Genomic DNA, 19737 nt, shown 5'->3' with positions numbered 1-19737 from the left:
GATCAGAATCAATATCATAATAACATTAAATGACCACATTTCTGCCTTCCAGTGAACAGAAACTACTACAAATGGAGATCTAAAGCTGCATTCGTTGTAATGCTGTCGGTTCCATCACTGAGAACATTTCAAAGAATAATACTGTCTCAAAATAAATCATCCTGTTGATCCAGGGAGGAAATGTCCTCTGACTTTCTTATGACTTCTGTAGTGATTTTTATAGTACTATCATTTAAAAAAAGCATCATTGATGGATTTTGTTTTTAACGGTGGAGTCATTTCCCCATGTAACCCACATCCCCAACCTTACTCCCAACCCTTTGAAAAAAGAATATTTTTGCAAAACTAGCCAATCCACCACATATGTTAGTATATTCAACATTGGGAATGGAGGTACATTTCATTCTCTGCACTTTTAAACCAAAATTGGTCATTGCATCATCTGTGCCTAGAAGCAGGAAGACTTGAGTTGAAATCTGACCTCAGACACTTACTAGCTGTATGAGTCTGGGCAAATCACTTTATTTCTGTCTGCCTCCATTTCCTCAATTGTAAAATGGGAATAGTAATAGCACCTACTTTCCAGGGTTGTTGTGAGAATAAAATGAGATAGTATTTGTAAAATGCTTAGTGCAGTGCTTTGTATATAGTAGGCACTTAATAAATGCTTGTTCCTTTCCCTTAATATTATGTGTAATTTTGGCTAAGCCACTTGGTTCCTCTAGGCTTTAGTTTCTTCTTCTTTTTTTTGTGTGTGTGTGAGGCATTTGGGGTTAAGTGACTTGCCCAGAGTCACACAGCTAGTAAGGGTTATGTGTCTGAGGCTGGATTTGAACTTAGGTCCTCCTGACTCCAGAGTTAGTGCTCTATCTCCTGTACCCCCTAGCAGGCCCCAGTTTCTTCTTGATAATTGATATTTTCCAATATAGATATTATGAGTATTCAGTATGGTCCCATCTATTAAAAATTGTTCTTATTGTTCTTAAATTTGAGTATGTAGGAATTAAAACTGAATTTTATATTAAAAACTCATGTCATTATGCTTTCATTAGCAATACAGATGTCAGCCCTTGTAGGTTTTCTTGTATATAAATTTTGTCTATATTTCCCATAAAGCCACTTAGAAAATTTACCCAATGGTTGTACTAGAGGCCTGCCTTTTGATTTTATCTTGGGGATATAGTCTATCTATATATTTTCAGTCTTAATACACAACCACCCCATCTCTTCTTCAGTGATAACTTTTGTAATACTAATAATGATAATAGCTGAATTTATGTAGGACTTTATAAAGTACTTTACATATTTACATATAAAGTATTATACGTAAAGTACTCATCATTTATATTTCCCATGTAAAAGTCATCACAAGCTGGTTACCATGCATCTTGCTCCTTTGGTTAACTTGTAATTTCGTGTCTCTTGAGAACATGGTTGTTCCATGAGTCACAGTCTTATGGCATCCCTGAAAGGTGTTTTAGTATTAAATTAAAATTAAAAGGTAGACTTTTATAGCAGGAAGCAATTTAAGGACACTGAAAGCACTGCTATGCAAATGTGATTCAGCTTGATTGCTTTATAAATGTATTTTAAAATTCAATAGAATATCCATATATTTGCATCATACTTTGGGCAATATAGCTTTTATCCACTTTATTTTTTCTGTTGTGGATAGTCAGACCAAAGAGATGTAGTATATTTGACTGATTCTGTGAATTCCAGGAACATTCATATCACTCACTCCACATAGGCCATGGCCTTATGTTAGGATTTAGACACTAAAGAGGCTTTCACCTTTTTACCATTGTGCATTTACATCCCTGAGGAAGCACTTGATAGAGTCATTAGCACAAAGACATATGCAAATTTGGAGCATTTGAAGAACCTTGTTATCAGTAAGGATTATAGGATCATGGATTTAGAATTGGGAAAGATCTTAGAAGTTCTTTTAGTTCAACTCCTTCATTTTACATCTACTTGCCCCGGGTTACATTGCTAATAAGTATCTCAGGTGCTATCAGAAAACAGGTCTTCCTGATGCTAAGTCCAATGCTCAATCTACTGCATGATGCTAAGTCCTTCTGTTTGGACTCCATGTCTGACATCTTCCAAGACATAGGTGAATATGATAGGTGAGTGTGCCTTTCCATTTTATGTTGCAATTGACAGCAGTTTACGCAAATGATAGCAAAACTTGGCACATTAATGAACAAAATTATTTCCATGATTACATTTATCATAGATTCTTTTTACAATTTTAATGTATATGTGGGAAATACCTTTTTGATGGATAGGGGTAAGTAGGAGTATATCTTTTTCAGGAGTGTAAGGCTGCATTTTGATTTATCAAATGAACTTCTAAAAAATCAATATATAATAGACTGAAACAGATTTTCTATTTTCTTTACCTCTGAGTTGGTTGTGTAACTATTAAAAACATGGTATAATTATGTTCTCTTGTTTTCATCAAGGACCTCCTCAATGCATAAGCACTTAGCACAGTGTTTGGCACAAAATAGACATTTAATAAAGGCTTTTTGATTAGAAAAAACAATTACAAATTGTTATAAAATTTAAATTCATCAAGCCAACTAAACATACAGAATAAGGAATAAATTTTTATAATAAAACAATAAAGAATAAAAATTAACATACAGAATAAGAAACAAATCCATGAAATTTGACAGACTAAAAAATCAATTAATAGACAGCAATTAAAGAAAACATTGTTTACTGGCCACAGAGGTTATTTCCAAAATTTGCTATTGCAAATAAAGGACTATTCGCTTAGATTTCCAATGGCTTCCAATGGCACCAAAGGGTATGACTAACCTTAATTAATCTTTCAGGACACTAAGGCAACCAACAGCACTGACAAACATCTGAACCAGAAGAATTGCTAGAATCACCCATAAATAATTTTTCTTTACATCCAGTATTCTCTGGGGATATGTCAAAAAAACTAGGCACCTGAAATGATTCCAGAGATAAAGATCACAAAAGTCAATACTGGAATGCAGAGAATATTGATGCCTTTTCTCGGGACCTTTACCATTAGGGCATTTGCCGGGCTTGAATATGGCTAATATAACCAGCATCACCTTTATGTGACAATGAGGTATTCAAGAAGGATTTTTATTTATTCAGCTTCTTTATCTATGTGAAATGTGGGCATTGATCATCTTTTAATATTCCTCCTACTTCTAAAATGATCTCACCTTTGAAAACAGTGATGGGAGGATTAAACTTGTTGCATTTTTTTTTTTTTGCTTAGGAAGTTGGGGTTAATTGACTTGCCCAGGGTCATGCGGCTAGTAAGTGTCAAGTGTTTGGTCTGAGGCAGTCTTTGAACTCAAGTCCTCCTGACTTCAAGGCCGGTGCTCTATCCACTGTGCCACCTAGCTGTCCCCATTATTTTTTTTTGAGGCAATCAGGGTTAAATGACTTGCCCAGGGTCACATAGCTAGTAAATGTCTGAGGTCAGGTTTGAACTCAGGTTTTCCAGACTCCAGGGCTGGTACTCTATCCACTGTACTACCTAGCTGTCCCATTGTTGTATTATTCTTTTTTTTTTTTTTTTTTGGCTAGGCAATGGGGTTAAGTGACTTGCCCAGGGTCACAAAGCTAGTAAGTGTTATGTGTCTGAGGCTGGATTTGAACTCAGGTCCTCCTGACTCCATGGCTGGTGCTCTAACCACTGTACCACCTAGCTGCCCCTGTATTATTTTTAATAGTAGATTTTAACTTTCCATGTTTTATTCAAGAATCTCAGTGCTTCAAGGACTAAGTGTCCTAGGCTGAACTAAGGTTTTCCTGACTTCAGGTCTGACACTCTATCCACTATACCACCTAGCTTACATAAGTACAATTAAATCTTGAAACTTGATCCCTCGACTTAACCAGATTTCTTTGTCCTCATACTTCACTTTTAGGTTGTTCATTGTTTAGTTGTTCAGTCATGTCTAATTCTTCAAGACCCACATGGACCATAGCATGCTGGCCTTTCTGTCCTCTACTATCTCTTGAAGACTTCCATTATATTAACTATCCATTTCATCCTCTGCCATCCCCTTTTCCTTTTGCCTTCAATCTTTCCCAAATCAGGGTCTTTTCCAATTAGTCCCATCTTCTCACTATGTGGCCAAAGTATTTAAGCTTAAATTTCAATATTGGATCTTCCAGTGAATTGCCTGAATTAATTTTTTTAGATATGGACTGATTTGGTCTCCTATCAAAAGTATTCTCCAACATGACAGTTTGAAAGCATAAATTCTTCAGTGCTCACTTTTAGGAAAAAGAGATAAAACACACACACACACACACACACACACACACACACACAACCAGGGATTTAATTTAAAATATTAAAGGGAACATTCTGACCATTGTAGCAATTCATCCCAATCTCCTACATCCCTACCTATAGTCCTATACAGTGAGAACTGAAGAATGACTTTCAGTCTTTGAGAACTCAATCATGTTCACTTGGAGTAACTTAGTAGGTCAGGAAAGTGAATTCATGAATTTTGGAAACATTTTCAGCAAACAGGCCTATGAAGCAACAAAAGGGTTTTTTGTTTGTTTGTTTGTTTTTGTTAATGCTCAATTAAATCAATTAGCTACATTTCCTATTTCCTGAGCATTTCACTTAAAAAGAAGTTGCAGTGGAGAAAGGAACAGTTCTGTCTTATAGATGAACTAAGAAACTTTGTCACTGAAAAGAAGCTGTATTAAAAGGAGGGAGGGAAAAGATCACAGGAAGCAAAGAATGCACATAGAATGAAATTAAAGGGAAATCAAGTTTCTGGAAAATTTTCACACCAAGTTGAATAGTTCACCAACAATACCATGCCCTGTTCTCTATGAACTGCATCTACCCAAGCTAAATAACTGCAGAACAACTTCAAAACTCAAAAGCTATTCATAGAATCTGGTCCTAGACCAATTGAATTGACAAAGCAGAGCACTGTTCTTTAAAAGAAAAAAAGAGTGGTTTTTTTTTATACTTGCCCTCTATTCCATCCTATAAAATACATTGCAAGTGCATAGGGAAGTCAAGTCAACAAGCTTTTATTAAGCACCACATACTGTGCTAGCATAGTGTGACAGGCCTGGAGTCAGAAAGACTCACCTTCCTGAGTTCAAATCTGGCTTCAGACACTTACTAGTTGTGTGATCCTGGGCAAGTCACTTAGCTCTATTTGCCTTGGTTTCCTCATCTATAAAATAAACTGGAGAAGGAAATGACAAACCACTCCAGTATCTTTGCCAAGAAAGCCCCAAATGAATCATGAAAGAGTCTGACATGAGTGAAATGACTGAACAATTACATGCACTGTGCTAACCCCTGGGGATACAAAAATGGCTAGCAAGCAGTCCCATCCCCCCAGGAGCTCCCAGTCTAATAGTGGAGACAGCAAGCAAACAACTATGTATAAACAAGATATAGACAGGATGAATCGGAGAGTATGTCAGAGGGAAGGCTCTAGAATTAAGGGGAAAACAGAATATTGCCTATGAATGTGGAGGAATAGGAACTAACTTACTGGAATTATTTGGATATGAATGGGTAAGAGTCTCTCACAGTGGATTGACTGGCTAAGGCTAATCTACTTCAGGAGTAGAATCCCTCTTCTCAGTGACCTCTCCCTAGTTGGCTACTTACAGAGATTGGTGTAATGAACAGTTAGGAAGTCTTACCCCTGCTGTTCTAGCTTAGGACTGGGTAAGAAAAGTATCATTGAGCCTCCTCAAGGGCCTTTGGGCATGGACAAGAAAAGGATGGAGGACAACACTAGAGAGAAAAGACCAATAAAAAAACATGTAATAAGACCAAAAGATAATTTGGAGAAAAACAAGTGAAAGACAGAGAACATTATATTTTTCCAAGCTCCTTAGTAATCTTTAGTTCACCCCATACAAAATTATAGCTGTGCTGTGAATAGCCACCCTTCTGATCTTCTGTTGGTTTGAAGAACTCCCTGGTTTTGAAATTTCCTCTACAGTCACTCTCAGCAACCCTTGCACAACCAGAATGTTGCTTGGGAGCAGCTCTTGAGAAGTTAAGCAATTTGCTTGTGGTCACATAGTTCTCATGCAGTCTCTTGACCTCTAGCAAAAAGAAGCTAAATAATGGGCCCCAGAACATAGGGTCCTGGCAATTCCCAAGGATGACAAAGCAATTGTGAGAAAAGACTCACACAGCACTACACTGTGGTTCTTCTGACTTAGGGTAGTATGGCCAAAGTTATTGTCACCATGGTCACTATTTCCCCTCAACTTATGGCATTGCTGGAGACAGATGGAATAATTAGATGGGTAATAGCATATAGAGGGAACTTTAATATCAGCAATTTTAATAATTACTAATAGCATATATGTGTGTATATAAAATTTGTGTGTATGACTGCCCAATATATACAATGGATGTATACCTATACACACATACATACATGTATACACACATATACACCCTATTAGTATATTACACATACATATTAAATATATATATATAACATATTCTAGTTAGTATTAGTATACTAGTATACTAATTAGTATGTTATACACACACACTATACACATATGTATACATGTGTGTATCCTATTACCAGGACCACAGAGTGAATTAATGTATTTTGGAAATATTTTTCAGAAAACAGGCATGAAGTAAAAAGGATTTTTTTTAATACCCACTTAACTCAATTAACTACAATATCCCATTTCCCAAGAATATATATATATATATTTGTATATATACATATGCATATACACACACATATATATGCACACACATATATATACACACACACATATACAGTGCTTTAAAATTTTATACATTTTATCTCATTTAATCCTCACAAAAACCCTGTGAGATAAGTGCTATTATTATTATTCCCTTTTAAAAGATAAGGAAACTGAGGCCAAAAGAAGTTAAGTGATTTGCCCAGAGTCATACAACTACTAAGTTTCTGAGAAAGGATTTGAACTCATGTCTTCCTGACTCCACGTTGGGCACTCTACCGACAGTGCTATCTACCTCAAAGAGACTCTTCATGCTTTTTTGTTTATGATATCTTACTTGATTATTACAACTGTCTTATAAGACCAATTAAGAAAGTTTTATTATGATCCCTGTCCTCCCCACCCCCCACTCAGTGGGGGTGAAGAAAGTGAGGAAAGGGATGACTTTGACCTGGTTGTCTAAAGGAACCCTTAAGCAGTCCACTTTATCTTCTAAGATATCATTGTGGAGGGTGGTTTCATGTTTATTATTAAGGCCTAAGGATTTCCCTAATACCTATGATTTGGACACATAATGTTTTCTCATATCCAAGCTAACTTTGGGTGCATGAAAGCAGATGAAATTTACCTTGGGCTTTCCATCTCTCCTCCAAATATATCATCCCAGCAGGCACCTGGACACTTGCATATATGTATTTCAGTGCGTTATTCAGCCTTGACTTTTAGACATTTCCCTGTCCTCCCCTACTCTCATGAACCCTATCCTGCTCTTTTTTTTTTTTTTTTTTTGGTGAGGGCAATTGGGGTTAAGTGACTTGCACAGCTAGTGAGCGTTATGTGTCTGAGGCCAAATTTGAAATCAGGTCCTCCTGACTCCAGGGCTGGTGTTCTATCCACTGTGCCACCTAGCTGCCCCCTCTATCCTACTTTCTAAAAAGACAGTTGCATAATTTGATAAACTAAGCTAGGCCATTAATGATAACTACATTAATGAGGTGCCTCCACTTCCATGTAAATTTCTGTTCCTTTATAACATGGGCATTCTGGAGTGGCAATGCCTTAACCTCAAAAAAGTGGAATTTTTTTCTTTTTTTTCTATTTGTAGCCCTAGGTATGGCCCATAATTGGTATTGAAAAGATATTTCACTGCTCAAATTGCCAGTGTGTTCTGTTTGGACCCAGAAGCAATGTGTAGAAGCTTCATGGAGGAAATTGGGGTTTGATGTCAACAAAAAAATTCCTAATCATTAAGGGCTATCCAAAAGTGGAATAGGCTGCTTGGAGAGGTGGTGAGTTCCCTGCTCCCTAGAAGTCTTCAAGTAGAGGCTGAATGACAATTTGTCCTATATATTATAGTAAGGGTTAGTCTAGATGGCTGCTGAGGTCCCCTCCTACTCTCAAATTCTGTGAATTTGTGAATTTCAGAATCCCTCATCTCAATCAATCATTTATTAAGCACCTACCATGTGCCAAGCACTATACTAAGTGCTAGGGATACTAAAAGAGGCAAAAGATAGTCCCTGCCCTCAAGGAACTCACAATCTAATGGAGGAGACAATATGCAAATACATATATACAAGCAGGCTATATATAGGATAATTTGTTGTTGTTGAGTTGTGTCTATATGTCTCTACATGAGTCCATGGACTTTGCCCACGGGCTTTTCTTGACAAAGATACTGGAGTGGTTTGCCATTTCCTTCTCCAGTGTGTCCCCATTTTACAGATGAGGAACTGAATCAAAAAGGGTTTAAGTGAGTTGCTTAGGTTCACATACCTAGTAAGTATCTGAATCCAGATTTGAACTCAGAGCTTCTTGACTCTAGGTCCAGTGCTTTATCAGACTGCACTGTAACACCTAGCTGCCCCAAAAAGTTAGGAAATAATTAAAAGAGGGAAAGCACTGGAATTAAGAGATGTTGGTAAGGAAGAAAAGAAGGGAGGAAAGAGGGAGAGAGGAAGGAAGGAAGCATGGAAGGAAGGAAAGGAAGTGGGAAGGAAAGGAGGGAGGGAGGAAAAAAGGAAACAAGGAAGAAAGGAAGAAATGAAAGAGAAGGAAGGAAAGAGGGAGGGAGGGATAGAGGGAGAGCATGAACAGTGAAAGTAAGAAAAACTCTCAAACCACTCTTTAGTTGGAGGTTTTCAGGATTTTTCTGATGGAAGGGGAAATATTAGTGCTATCCCTTTTACGTGTATAAATCATATATTTCAGAATGGTTGCTAGTATAAATCCTAGTTACCTGAAAATTCATATTTGAGTCATACTACACAGAAAGCGTTCACCGTTGAAGGAACATGAATTTAAGAATCCTATGTCAGGAGTCTGAGCCAGATGTTTGCTGATGCTGAGGAGAGTCGCTGTGGCTGTTGAGTTTCTCAGGGAATTGGGATTGGGGCCAGTTTGATGCCGGAGCTGGCAGTGCAAAAAGTTGTGGTTCACCCCCTGGTGCTCCTCAGTGTGGTGGATCACTTCAATTGTCCGACTTGCAGGCAGATAGACAGAAGGTCTGAGGCCGAGTTGTGGGAGCCACTCGGTCTGCCCGGCCTCAGGAGCCGCTGTGGGGCTCTGCTGCTCCTTCAACCTGAGCTGCTTCCTGTGGCCCACAGCCTTCTGCCCCCAAAAGCTCTTGCATTCCTGCCATGCCCCCCCATCCCCTGGAGCCCTTGCCCAGAGAGAAAGGGTATCCGGTTCAAATTCCAACTGCTAAACTTACTTGCTGTGTGACCATGGGCCAGCCTTTCAAACTTTGTCTGATAGGGTGGTCACGCACTCATAGCACCTACTTCCCAATGGTTATTGATGTGCATGATAATAGGAAAACTTTGAAATCAAAAATGTGTTGTTGGTGTGCTCTTGGGGTCATGGCAGAAAACAGTTTTGCTGTCCCTTTGGATGAAAATGACAAAGATGACTCATTCGGGTTTCTGGATCACAGCTATTTGGAAAATATGTATGGAATGCTTAAGAAGGTCAATGCCAGAGAAAGGTTGGGTGGTACCATTCAGGCCCAAAGCTACATGAGAATGGCATTGTCATCCATGAAATCATGAAAAGATACTGTCCTTACTCAGTACTGGTGATTACTGAAGCCAAAGGACAGAAGCATGTATTTCCCTTGGAGAAGTTCATGATGAGGGAATTCCCACCTCTAAGACATTTGAGCACATGACAGTGAAATCAGAGCAGGGAAGCAGAAGTGGGAGTAGAGCACCTGAGACCTGATTCTCTGGCCACTGCAGGGCACAGCAAGACTGTGACTATCATAGAGACCCAGACTGAGTGCTGAAAGGAAGGTGCCTCAGAAGCCATCTGGCCCAAGCCCATGTTTTCCAGAGAGGAGACTGAGGCTCAGGGTGGTGAAAGGCTTGCTCAAGAGCACAAGACAGGATTGAGCTCCATCCTCTTTCTATTATGCCCCCCTGCTTCCTACCATTTGCCTAAAACACAGTGTAGCCATGTTTCTACAAGCACTTTTCTTTTTCTGGGAGTCATTTATTTATTTTGTATCCTAGTGATTCTGATCTGAATACTTCGTATTTGTGTGGCTCTTATGTTTGAACAGCTACAATTGTCTGAACAATTATGGTATATGAATGCAATGGAATACTATTGTGCCATAAGAAATGATGGGCAGGTGGACTTCAGAAAAGCCTGGAAAGACTTATATGAACTGATGCTGAGTGAAGTGAACAGAACCAGGAGAACATTGTACACAGTAACAGTCACATTGTGTGATGACTAACTTTCATATACTTGGTTCTTTTTAGCAATGCAAGGATCTAAGACAACTCCAAAAGGCTCATGATGGAAAATGCTACCCACATCCAGAGAAAGAACTACGGAGTTTGAAAGCAGATCGAAGCATACTATTTGATCTCTCTTTTTTGTTTGTTTCATTTCTTCTTTCTTGTGGTTCTTCCCATTGGTTTTAATACTTCTTTACAACATGACTAATGTGAAAATATTTAATAATGAATGTATATGTAGAGCCTATATCAGATTGCATGCAGTCTTGGGGAGGGAGGAGGAGAGGGGAGGGGAGAAAATTGAAAACTCAAAAGCTTATGGAAATGAATGTTGAAAACTAAAAATAAATTAATTAAAAAACACATCTTTCTCAAACCCACAAAATATGCTTTTAATTCCATTATTCAAGCTACTGATACAAATATTAGTTATATTGATATAGGAAAAAAAAAGAAAAGCTACAATTGTTAAGGCTTTTTTTGGTAGGTTGTGATTCTATTATGTAATTAAGCTTCAGCTTAATGATGCAGAACTTTTTAGAAGTGGGAGATAAAAGTTACTATATTTGATTCACTTCTGACCAAATAGATCAATTAGATAACAATTAACTTTTATATGTATTATCTTTAACTTTGCAAGATGCCTTCTTCACAACAGCACTTCGAAGTAGGTCATGCAAATATTATCATGATCTAGGATTTAGGGCTGAAGGGGACCTTAGAAATAAATTATCTAGTTCAGTCTCATTTTACAAATGAGGAAATTGAGATTTTGGGAGGTTAAGGAACTTGCCAAGGTAATACAGATTATAAGTAGCAGAGCGAGGGCCCAAATCTGAGCCCTTTGTCTTCAGCTTCAGCTTCAGTTCCCATACTACTCTGTGTGACTTGGTTTTCAGATGTCCATGGCCAGTGTTATTGTCATTAAAGACATCAAAGACACCAGAGTGGGCCCCCTTTCTCAGCATATCATGAATCAGGTCCATGGCTTGAAGGGACTGAACTTCAAGCTTCTGGATATCAGAGGCTACCTGGAGAAAGTGGTAATGGACAAGTTATCCATCAATCACCAGATAATCTACCAGCTGCAGGATGTCTTCAGTCTGTCGCCTGATGTCAGCCTGTAAGAATTTGTCAAGGTATTTTACCTGAAGGTCAATGACCAAATGGTGGTGGTGTACTTAGCCTCACTGATCTCCTTAGTGGCTACCTTACACAACCTCATCAACAAGACTGCCAACCTCGATGCAGAGAATAAAGAGGGAGCAGGAAAAGGAGGAGAGCAAAAAGGAGAGGAAAGATGACAAGAAGAAAGACAAAGATAAGGAAAACGGTGATGCCAAGAAAGAAGAGAAAAAGGAGAAAAAAAATAAAACTTGGTGTGGTTTTTTTGGAAATTAAAATATTGCAGGCTAAATGAGGACACTGCTAGAGGGTTCTTTTCACTGTCAAGTACTTGTTACAATGTTGTTTTGATAGTTCTCTGCCTTACCTCAGAAAGGGAAGTCCTTTGCTGTGGGATCATTCAAATAAGTGGGAGGGTAAAGGGGACCAAGTTTCCCTAAAGTGGCAGCTATGACACAGGTATGTGATAATACTGGTCTGGGCCTCAAGAGTTGTGTGGAAAGTGAGGAGGAGCAAAGACTTAGTGTAGCTTACTTTATTTTTTCCAGTAAAACTATGTTTTTTGGGGGGAAGAAAGAATCCTATGTCTAGTCAATAAGCATTTATTAAGCATTTGCTAAATGCCAAATGCAATGCTAAGTTCTAGGAATATGTTGTTGCCCTTTGTTCTTGAAGAGGACCAAAATGACATCACTATGCCAGAGTCAAGTTTTAGTGTGTCTGACTGTGACTGACCAGACCAATATGAGCTCAGAATGTTCTACCACAGGTTGGGCACAAACAGGCCTTATGAACCTTTGGACTGGATTCTCTAAGTTTGCATATTTTGTGTCTCTCCTGAGCTACCTCAATTCTGCTTTGATCATAGAGCACAGCACCTTTTCTGATGTGGGCACACCATACTGAGCGGTCCTGTGCCAGTGTCTCCTATGTCACGCAATCAATTCCAAAGTTCTTAAGAGAGACCTTGAGAGTGTTTTTGTATTGCTTCTTCTGATCCCCAGGTGAATCTAGTAATATAAATAGAAGCTAAAAAGCAGTCTCGGCTCATAGGGAGCTTACATTCTAATGGGACAATACATAAAAGGAGACTGAAAAGGTGTGTGTGGGGGTAACTACTTGGGGCATGGTGACAAAATCCAAAGAATGATGGATGATAGCAAATACTTGACCTGAGGACCTTCTAGGCCTTCCCTCCAGACACCCAAATGGCACAGCAGTTAGCCTGCTTGTGCCAAGCAACCTTTATTGCTTCTTCACTCATACCACATCCCCTCACTTGTGCCCCATTGCCACATCAAGGATCTCCCTCTATCAACATCATTCAGTAACCTCTTTTCTTTTGAGGTTCATACCTCATGCCTCATATCATCCATATTTATCACTCAAACAAGATTCTGGTAGCCATTATCTATAGACCTCAATTTCCTTCTTTCTTCAATGAGTTTTGTACCTGGTTCATAGTCTTTCTCTCATCCCTAACTCCTTCCCTTACATTAGGTGACTTCAACGTGCACACGGATGCTACCTCAAACACCCTAATCTCCCAATTCCTCAACTCATTTCCTTTGACTGGCTTTTCCCCAACCCAACCTCAGCCACACATGAAGATGGTCATACCTTTTATCTTACCATGGGCGACAAATCCACTACTTTATGTGTTCATGAACTCTGAAACTCTTTTATCTGATCGCAATCTGACACCATTCCCCCACTCTCCCTGCTTTGTAATCCCAAAACCTTATTCTTTGTCTTCACCACAACCTCTAATCTCTTTACCCTTCTGTTTCTTTCCCAGGCCATTACTCCTACACTGGCTACACTCTCACTTCCCCATCTTGATTCCTCAGTAAACTAATTCAAATTTATACCATCTTCTTCTTTTTAGTCCTTTGCCCCCTAATCCCACTGATGATCTTGCCCTGCCAAGCCTCAATCAGTCCTGGATTATTCCCACCATCTGCTATCTTCACATCTACCCATGAGCTGCTGAGCAAAGTTGGAGAAACCTTTCCCTGGGAGGTTAGGACAAAAATGCAGACAAACAAAAAAGGTCAGTAATTGAAACCCATTAGCCTTTAGAAGTCTAACTTTGCCTTAAAAAAAAAAAATCCCCAGCACTTAGCATGGTGCTTGGTATATATTAAGCACCTAAAAATACTGACTTCTTGACTGTAAGAATAAGGTCACATGCTATAGGTTTAGAGAGGGGATGGAAATATAGCACACAAGTATTTTTAAAAATATCTTGACCACAATATTTGTTGGATTGGTAATCCAGGCCAATGTATTAAACTTAGGATGTACACTTGCTAAACATCTTCCCTTCCCCTCAACTTTCTTCTTATTCCTTGCTCAATATTCCCAAACAGCTTCAAAGAGGATCTGAGACATAATTCTGTGTCATGGTGTCTATGTGGGCATGTTTCTACCCACCAAAGTTGGTGTGCCCAAGGCAGAGCTAGAGAGGAGATAAAGTTTTTTTATTGAATTCCTGCTTTGTGCCCATAACTGCTTTGAGAAGCAAACAAGAGTGCTAGAGTTGGAGCTGAGAAATCCTATGTACAAATTTGACCTCAAAACTTACTAGTCGTGTGAGCCTGGGCAAATCAGTTAATCTCTGACTACCTCAGGTTCCTTAACTGTAAAATAGAGATCATAGCACCTGCCTCCCAGGGTTGCTGTGAGGATCAAATGAGATAATATTTGAAAAGCACTTAGCACAGCACCTGACACACATCTATCTCTCACCTCTTTATAGTTCCTTTGCACAAGTGTTTAATAAATGCTTGTTTCCTAGGCTAGAGCTTATCCCAAAAGTCTTAGTGCAGTTTTAAGCTAGTAAAACTTAACGGAGTCCTTTCTTTCTAAGTTATTAAAGCTAAAAAATTTGCACCAAGACTTTTGGGACACCCTATATAAGGTACAATTCTGACTTTGCTCCCAAAACTGTACGTGGTATTACTCCACTGATCTCTTCATTTCTTAACCTTTTAATGCCTGCTTTCAGTCATCCTAAATCTTATGACTGATGCCCTGGAAGCATACTTTTGTGGGAAAATATAGAAGTCTAGTCCTTTCTTACTCTTTCAGAGATTTCCCTGAGCCTCCTCCCTAAAGAGCAGCAGTGTTTTAAAGTAGACAGAGAGCTGGTCTCATAGCCAGGAACACCAAGGCTCAGGTGTACCCTCTGACACTTAACTGGCTGTATGACCCTGGCCATCACTTAATTTCTCAGTACAACGTTTGAGACTAAGAATTGCAGAATTGTCAATATACTTTGGTAAAGGGAGTTCCTTCATCAAAGAAATCATAGGTCCAGACCAGAAAAGAAAAAAAAAAGTGTTCCATAGTATTGCTGGAGTACATATGATTTTGAAGGGACAGGATGATGGAGAGCAGAGAGGGTAAGCCTGGGATTCCAGAAGATCAGAGTTTAAATGCAGCCTCTAACACATACTGGCCCATCTGATGCCCCACACAATTCTCTGAGATTACGTTATGGACCAGGAGTTTCCACTAAGGAGAATGCTTCATGGTGATAAAATCCTAGGTCTGACTCCTCTTCACACATAAACACTTATGAATGTAAATTTCCTGAAGTTGATCTTTATATTATATTCTCACCACCTCCAACCAACTAAATTATAAACTGTTTGAGGAAAGGTACGATGTTTTTTAACCATATTTTTTTTTTCATTTTCAGAGTGCTCTAAGACAATTCTGTGTACCCAGCAGGCAATGTCTCCTGAGTAAACGCCTCCCATTTTATGCAAATGAGAAACTATCACTTCCTTCCCTGAACAAAGCTCTATTATAAATTGTTAGAGAAGCTTGTTTCCTTAGATTCCACCTCCCTTTGTTATATGGGCAATTAAGATTTCTGGGGAGAAGTTACTAGTTAGCATTTCTAGACTTGAAATCTAATATCTCAGAGACTAGGAGCCTTTTAAATGTTTGCTTTCTTTTCCTTGGAAGAAAAAGTATTGCTCTCTGCCAAACTTTTACCAACGTTATATGACAATTACAAATTTATTTTTAATGGGAGAGTTGGAACACTGAAGAATCTGAGTGCCTATAAAAAGATTTATGAATTTGGATGTTTCATATACCTGGAAAGAAAACTGGTTGGTTCTGGAAGCCAGCAGTCCTAGGTTCAAATACTGCCTCTGACATTTACTCCCTGTATAACGTGGACAGGTCACTAAAGCTTGTTGCATATCAGTTTCCTTAACGATAAAAATGAAGAGATTACACTAGATAGCCTCTGAGGTCCCTTTGAGTTCCAGATTTTTGCACTTATGTCTGCAGTATAAATAATTTTTTTTTAAAAAAGCAACCAAAACTTGAGAACTAAATACAATTCTCTTTTTGGTATATTTGATACAATAATCTTTAGAAAATGCACTGAAATGGATCCCCTAAACCCTGATTTTTCTTTCATATGTTAAGGGGTAAAGATAATGCTAAAAATGAACAGTCACACATGTCATAAAGCTTCATAAAAGAACACTTGTTATACAATGACAAAAGTCACCATCAACAACAAAATGTTAATACAACTGATATGCCTTTCTTCCATAATTTGGTCTCCACTGCTTAGAAGAAGGAATGTTATTCTGAATGACCAAGAAGATATTGTTGGCAGATACCTTAGTACAGTAGACAGATCACTGGCTCTAGAGTTTAAATCCTACCTTTGATGATTGCTACTTGTGTGAGTTTGGACAAGTCAGTTCATCTCCCCGGACCTCAGTTTACTCATCTGTCAAAGGGGTTGAATTAAATATCCTGGGGCAGCCAGGTGGCGCAGTGGAGAGAGCACCAGCCCTTTAGTCAGGAGACCTGAGTTCAAATCTGGCTTCAGACACTTACCAGCTATGTGACACATGCAAGTCACTTAACCCCCGGTTGCCTCCAAAAAAAATATTTTTTTAAAATGCCCTGAGGTTCCTTTAAGCTCTAGATCTATGACACCAAGATATTATTGCTAACCACAACTAAAAAATGGCAAACCATCTCAGTATCTTTGCCAAGAAAATCCGTAAATGGGGTCATATATATGTGTGTGTGTATGTGTATATGCATGTATATATTAATTATTTGTTACACAAAGAGTCGAACACGACTGAAAAATGGCTGAACAAGGCAAAAACCTCAGTCCACTGATAATCTGGCATATACCATTGCCATTCCATTTTTCTTATTTTTCATCATCTTTATCTCTTAAGTCATATCTCTTAGATAGGATCTCCTCATTGAACCTTGGCTTCATTTCACATGAAATGTCATCATTATCCAATAACTAATTTTATATTATCAGTCATTATAACATTGATATATAGGATGCCCAAAAAGTCTTAGTGCAGTTTTAGGTTTTAATAGTGTAACTGTACAGCTAAGTGGCAAAGTGGATAGAGTGCTGGGCCTGGAGTCAGGAAGACCCTTCTTACTAAGTTCAAATCTGAGTCTCAGACAGTTACCAGCTATGTGACCCTGAGCAAATCACTTAACCTTGCTTGCCTTAGTTTATGCCTGTAAAACGAACCCGAGAAGGTAATGGTAAACCCCTCTAGTATCTTTGCTAAGAAAGCCCCAAAAGGAGTCACAAGAGGAAGATACAACTGAAAAATGACTAAACAACAATAAAAACTCTCTTCTAGGGAAAATAAAACCCCTAGTTCAGACCTCTGTAACATTCTACTTATGGCCAAAGACCCCTTTCCTTCTTCTCTCCTCTTCATCTTTCTGAAGTCTTGACCTAGGCAGCAATGACCTGCCTCTTTAGTATTAGGTCTGTATTTGGCAGTCAGACTCTTTGAACTCTGCTACTTGGTAGGAGAGATCTGACTTTAACATAGTCAAAAGTATAAGAAACAGGTAACAAACAGATCTGCTTCACGGACTAAGATAATATTTTTTTTAAAAAAATTATTTGACATCTTTTCCCAACAGTCTTTTGTGATATAACATTGTATGCCCCACCCCCCAACAAATTGAAACTTTGCTTGTAACAAAGGAAAACAATTAGGCAAAAATAATACATAGTGACTGCATAACAATGCATGCAACATTCTGTCCCTATTGTCCCTTGCCTCTCTGTCAAGAGGAAGGAGGTTGTTAAGTTTCATTACCTAGCTCTGGAACCATGAATGACTATTGCAACTACTCAGAGTATGGCTTCCTTTTTCCTTTTACATTGTTGTTATCATGGTGTATATTGTTCTTTTAATAACCTTCTTCAATCTTTCAAAAGATCTATGATTTCCTCGGTGTGACTATTCTATCACCACATATTACAACATCTCCATTCCTTAGTAAATGTCCTTCATTCATAGCTATGGCCAAGAAAAAATGTGTGGCCAGAAGCTGGAGTCCTGCCATGAACACTAGCAATAAACATGATTACTTTATTTCAGAATGGGCTAAAGATGGTTATAACTCCCTATCTTTCACAAATCTCTTATACATTAACCTTTCTATTTGATGTTTACTGATGTTGAAACCCTTAAGAAGAAACAAAAGACTAACCACAATCCAAGTCATGGATTGATGACATTATTTTGAGCTCTGCAATCTCTGAGGTCCTTTCTAGGTATAGGTCTACGAATCAGAGGCTTGGCAGACCCAGCTCAAAGCAGCTCCTGAGAATCAGATGGTGAATTTTCAGCACATCACTTGAGAAATCAGCAGTATTGCAAATACGATCTTGATTTATTGTTTAGCTGATTGTCTAGACTTAAGAAAGTGATGGAGAAAATGTTGATAATGTAAATTAAATTTAGAAGTGTGCCATGGGGCATTTCCTCCCCCCACCCTCGGGGAATGGTGGTTGTTTTCCAGCATTTCCCCACTGTGATCCTATGTGAAACTTAGCCCACATGTCCTCAGATGACTTCTACAAAAAAAAGTTGAGGACACTTCATCGTGGGAGAGCAGATAAAGCTTCTGTATAAGATATTTACAGTCTTAGCAATAACAACCAAGAACCACAGGAGGAAGGAAAAACAACAGCAAAGCTTCTCATTTTGCCTAGTCAGAGGACCTTCTGCTTGCCTGACTAGATACAGGACTTCTGCCTCGACACCACACAAAATTTGCTTTTAAGTTTTCAAATATCCATGTTTGCCATTATGTGCCATTAGGCTAAGGTGCCTAGGGTTATGCTCAACCCTACCCATGGGCATGCTGGTAATTGTTTAACAGCTGGTTCTCAAAAAAAAAAAAAAGCAACCCTGAACCCACAACACACTTTAATGTTTAATTTGCATTATTAACATTTTCTCCATCCTTTTCTCAAGTCTAGACAGTCAACCAAATAAAAAAACAAGCTTTGATTTGCAGCGTTTGCCAATTTCAAGGATGTAAATTCTCAAACTGAAAATTTAACAATCAGCTCTCAAACTAGTTGGAGCTAATTCCAGCTCTCCCCTGTCCCCATCCTTTATACTCCCCCCTTCCTGCCCTCCCCAGTTTATCTAGATCTACAGAGCAAATCAAAGGCAAAACTAAGATCTAATCAGATTATCCACTAAACTCAAACTACCAAAGCACACTTTAACTTTAAAAGTTTCTAAGGTGAGAACGGTGATAATTCGAAAACTTTTAAGATTTACAAAACAACGGAAAAATTCTCAATGCCTCCTGAGCAGTTGAGCTCCTTAGCCTTCCAGGTGCTAGACTACTTCCTCACTAAGTGTGGGAAGAGAGGGGTGAGGGATTGGCATCACCAAGTAGATCTGAAAGCATTTCAGAAGTTGGAGCTTACAAACTTTCAAACAACTAATTGGTGGTGGCAGCACAGAAAAATTGTAGAGTGGCTTTTTCCCGTGGGCCACCCCCCCACCCTGGGTCTTGTTTGTTGTTTTGAGTGAGATGGGGAAATCACATATCACATGTTCTTCAGCACTATGTATTTCCATGATGAAGGGTGGAGGGGGAGGGTGGAGAGATGTCACAGGATAAGTGTTAGGGAAGTATTGCCTGGCACATTCATAACAACTACAGACACATCAGCATGTTTGTGTTGCTTTTATTTTTAAACCCGTCTCTTCAACATCAAGCAGAAAAGTAGAGCACCAAACAGGAAACAAGAGAGGATTTACTCTTTTAAAAATTATACACA

The 19737-nt window shown here is 38.7% G+C and overlaps 1 protein-coding gene and 1 pseudogene across 4 annotated transcripts in view; one reads left to right on the top strand and one right to left on the bottom strand.

The window, feature by feature from the left end:
• The window catches only part of PLA2G7 (phospholipase A2 group VII), a 67476-nt gene that overhangs the window by 37752 nt on the left and 9987 nt on the right, over positions 1–19737 (bottom strand). The window contains exon 1 of one of the 4 annotated variants that reach the window (XM_027838267.1): positions 1381–1404. The exons of the other annotated variants lie outside the window; for them this stretch is intronic. The gene's annotated coding sequence lies outside the window, so the exon portion shown is untranslated. Of the gene's footprint in view, positions 1–1380; positions 1405–19737 lie in introns of those variants that run through there. 4 annotated transcript variants of the gene reach the window in all.
• LOC114025035 lies at positions 8816–11888 on the top strand (annotated as a pseudogene).

Source organism: Vombatus ursinus, unplaced genomic scaffold (assembly GCF_900497805.2).
Source record: "Vombatus ursinus unplaced genomic scaffold, bare-nosed wombat genome assembly UNPS02014826.1, whole genome shotgun sequence".
NCBI lineage: Eukaryota > Metazoa > Chordata > Mammalia > Diprotodontia > Vombatidae > Vombatus > Vombatus ursinus.
The sequence above is the reverse complement of the archived record's forward strand: the minus strand, read 5'-3'. Positions and strand labels throughout refer to the sequence as shown.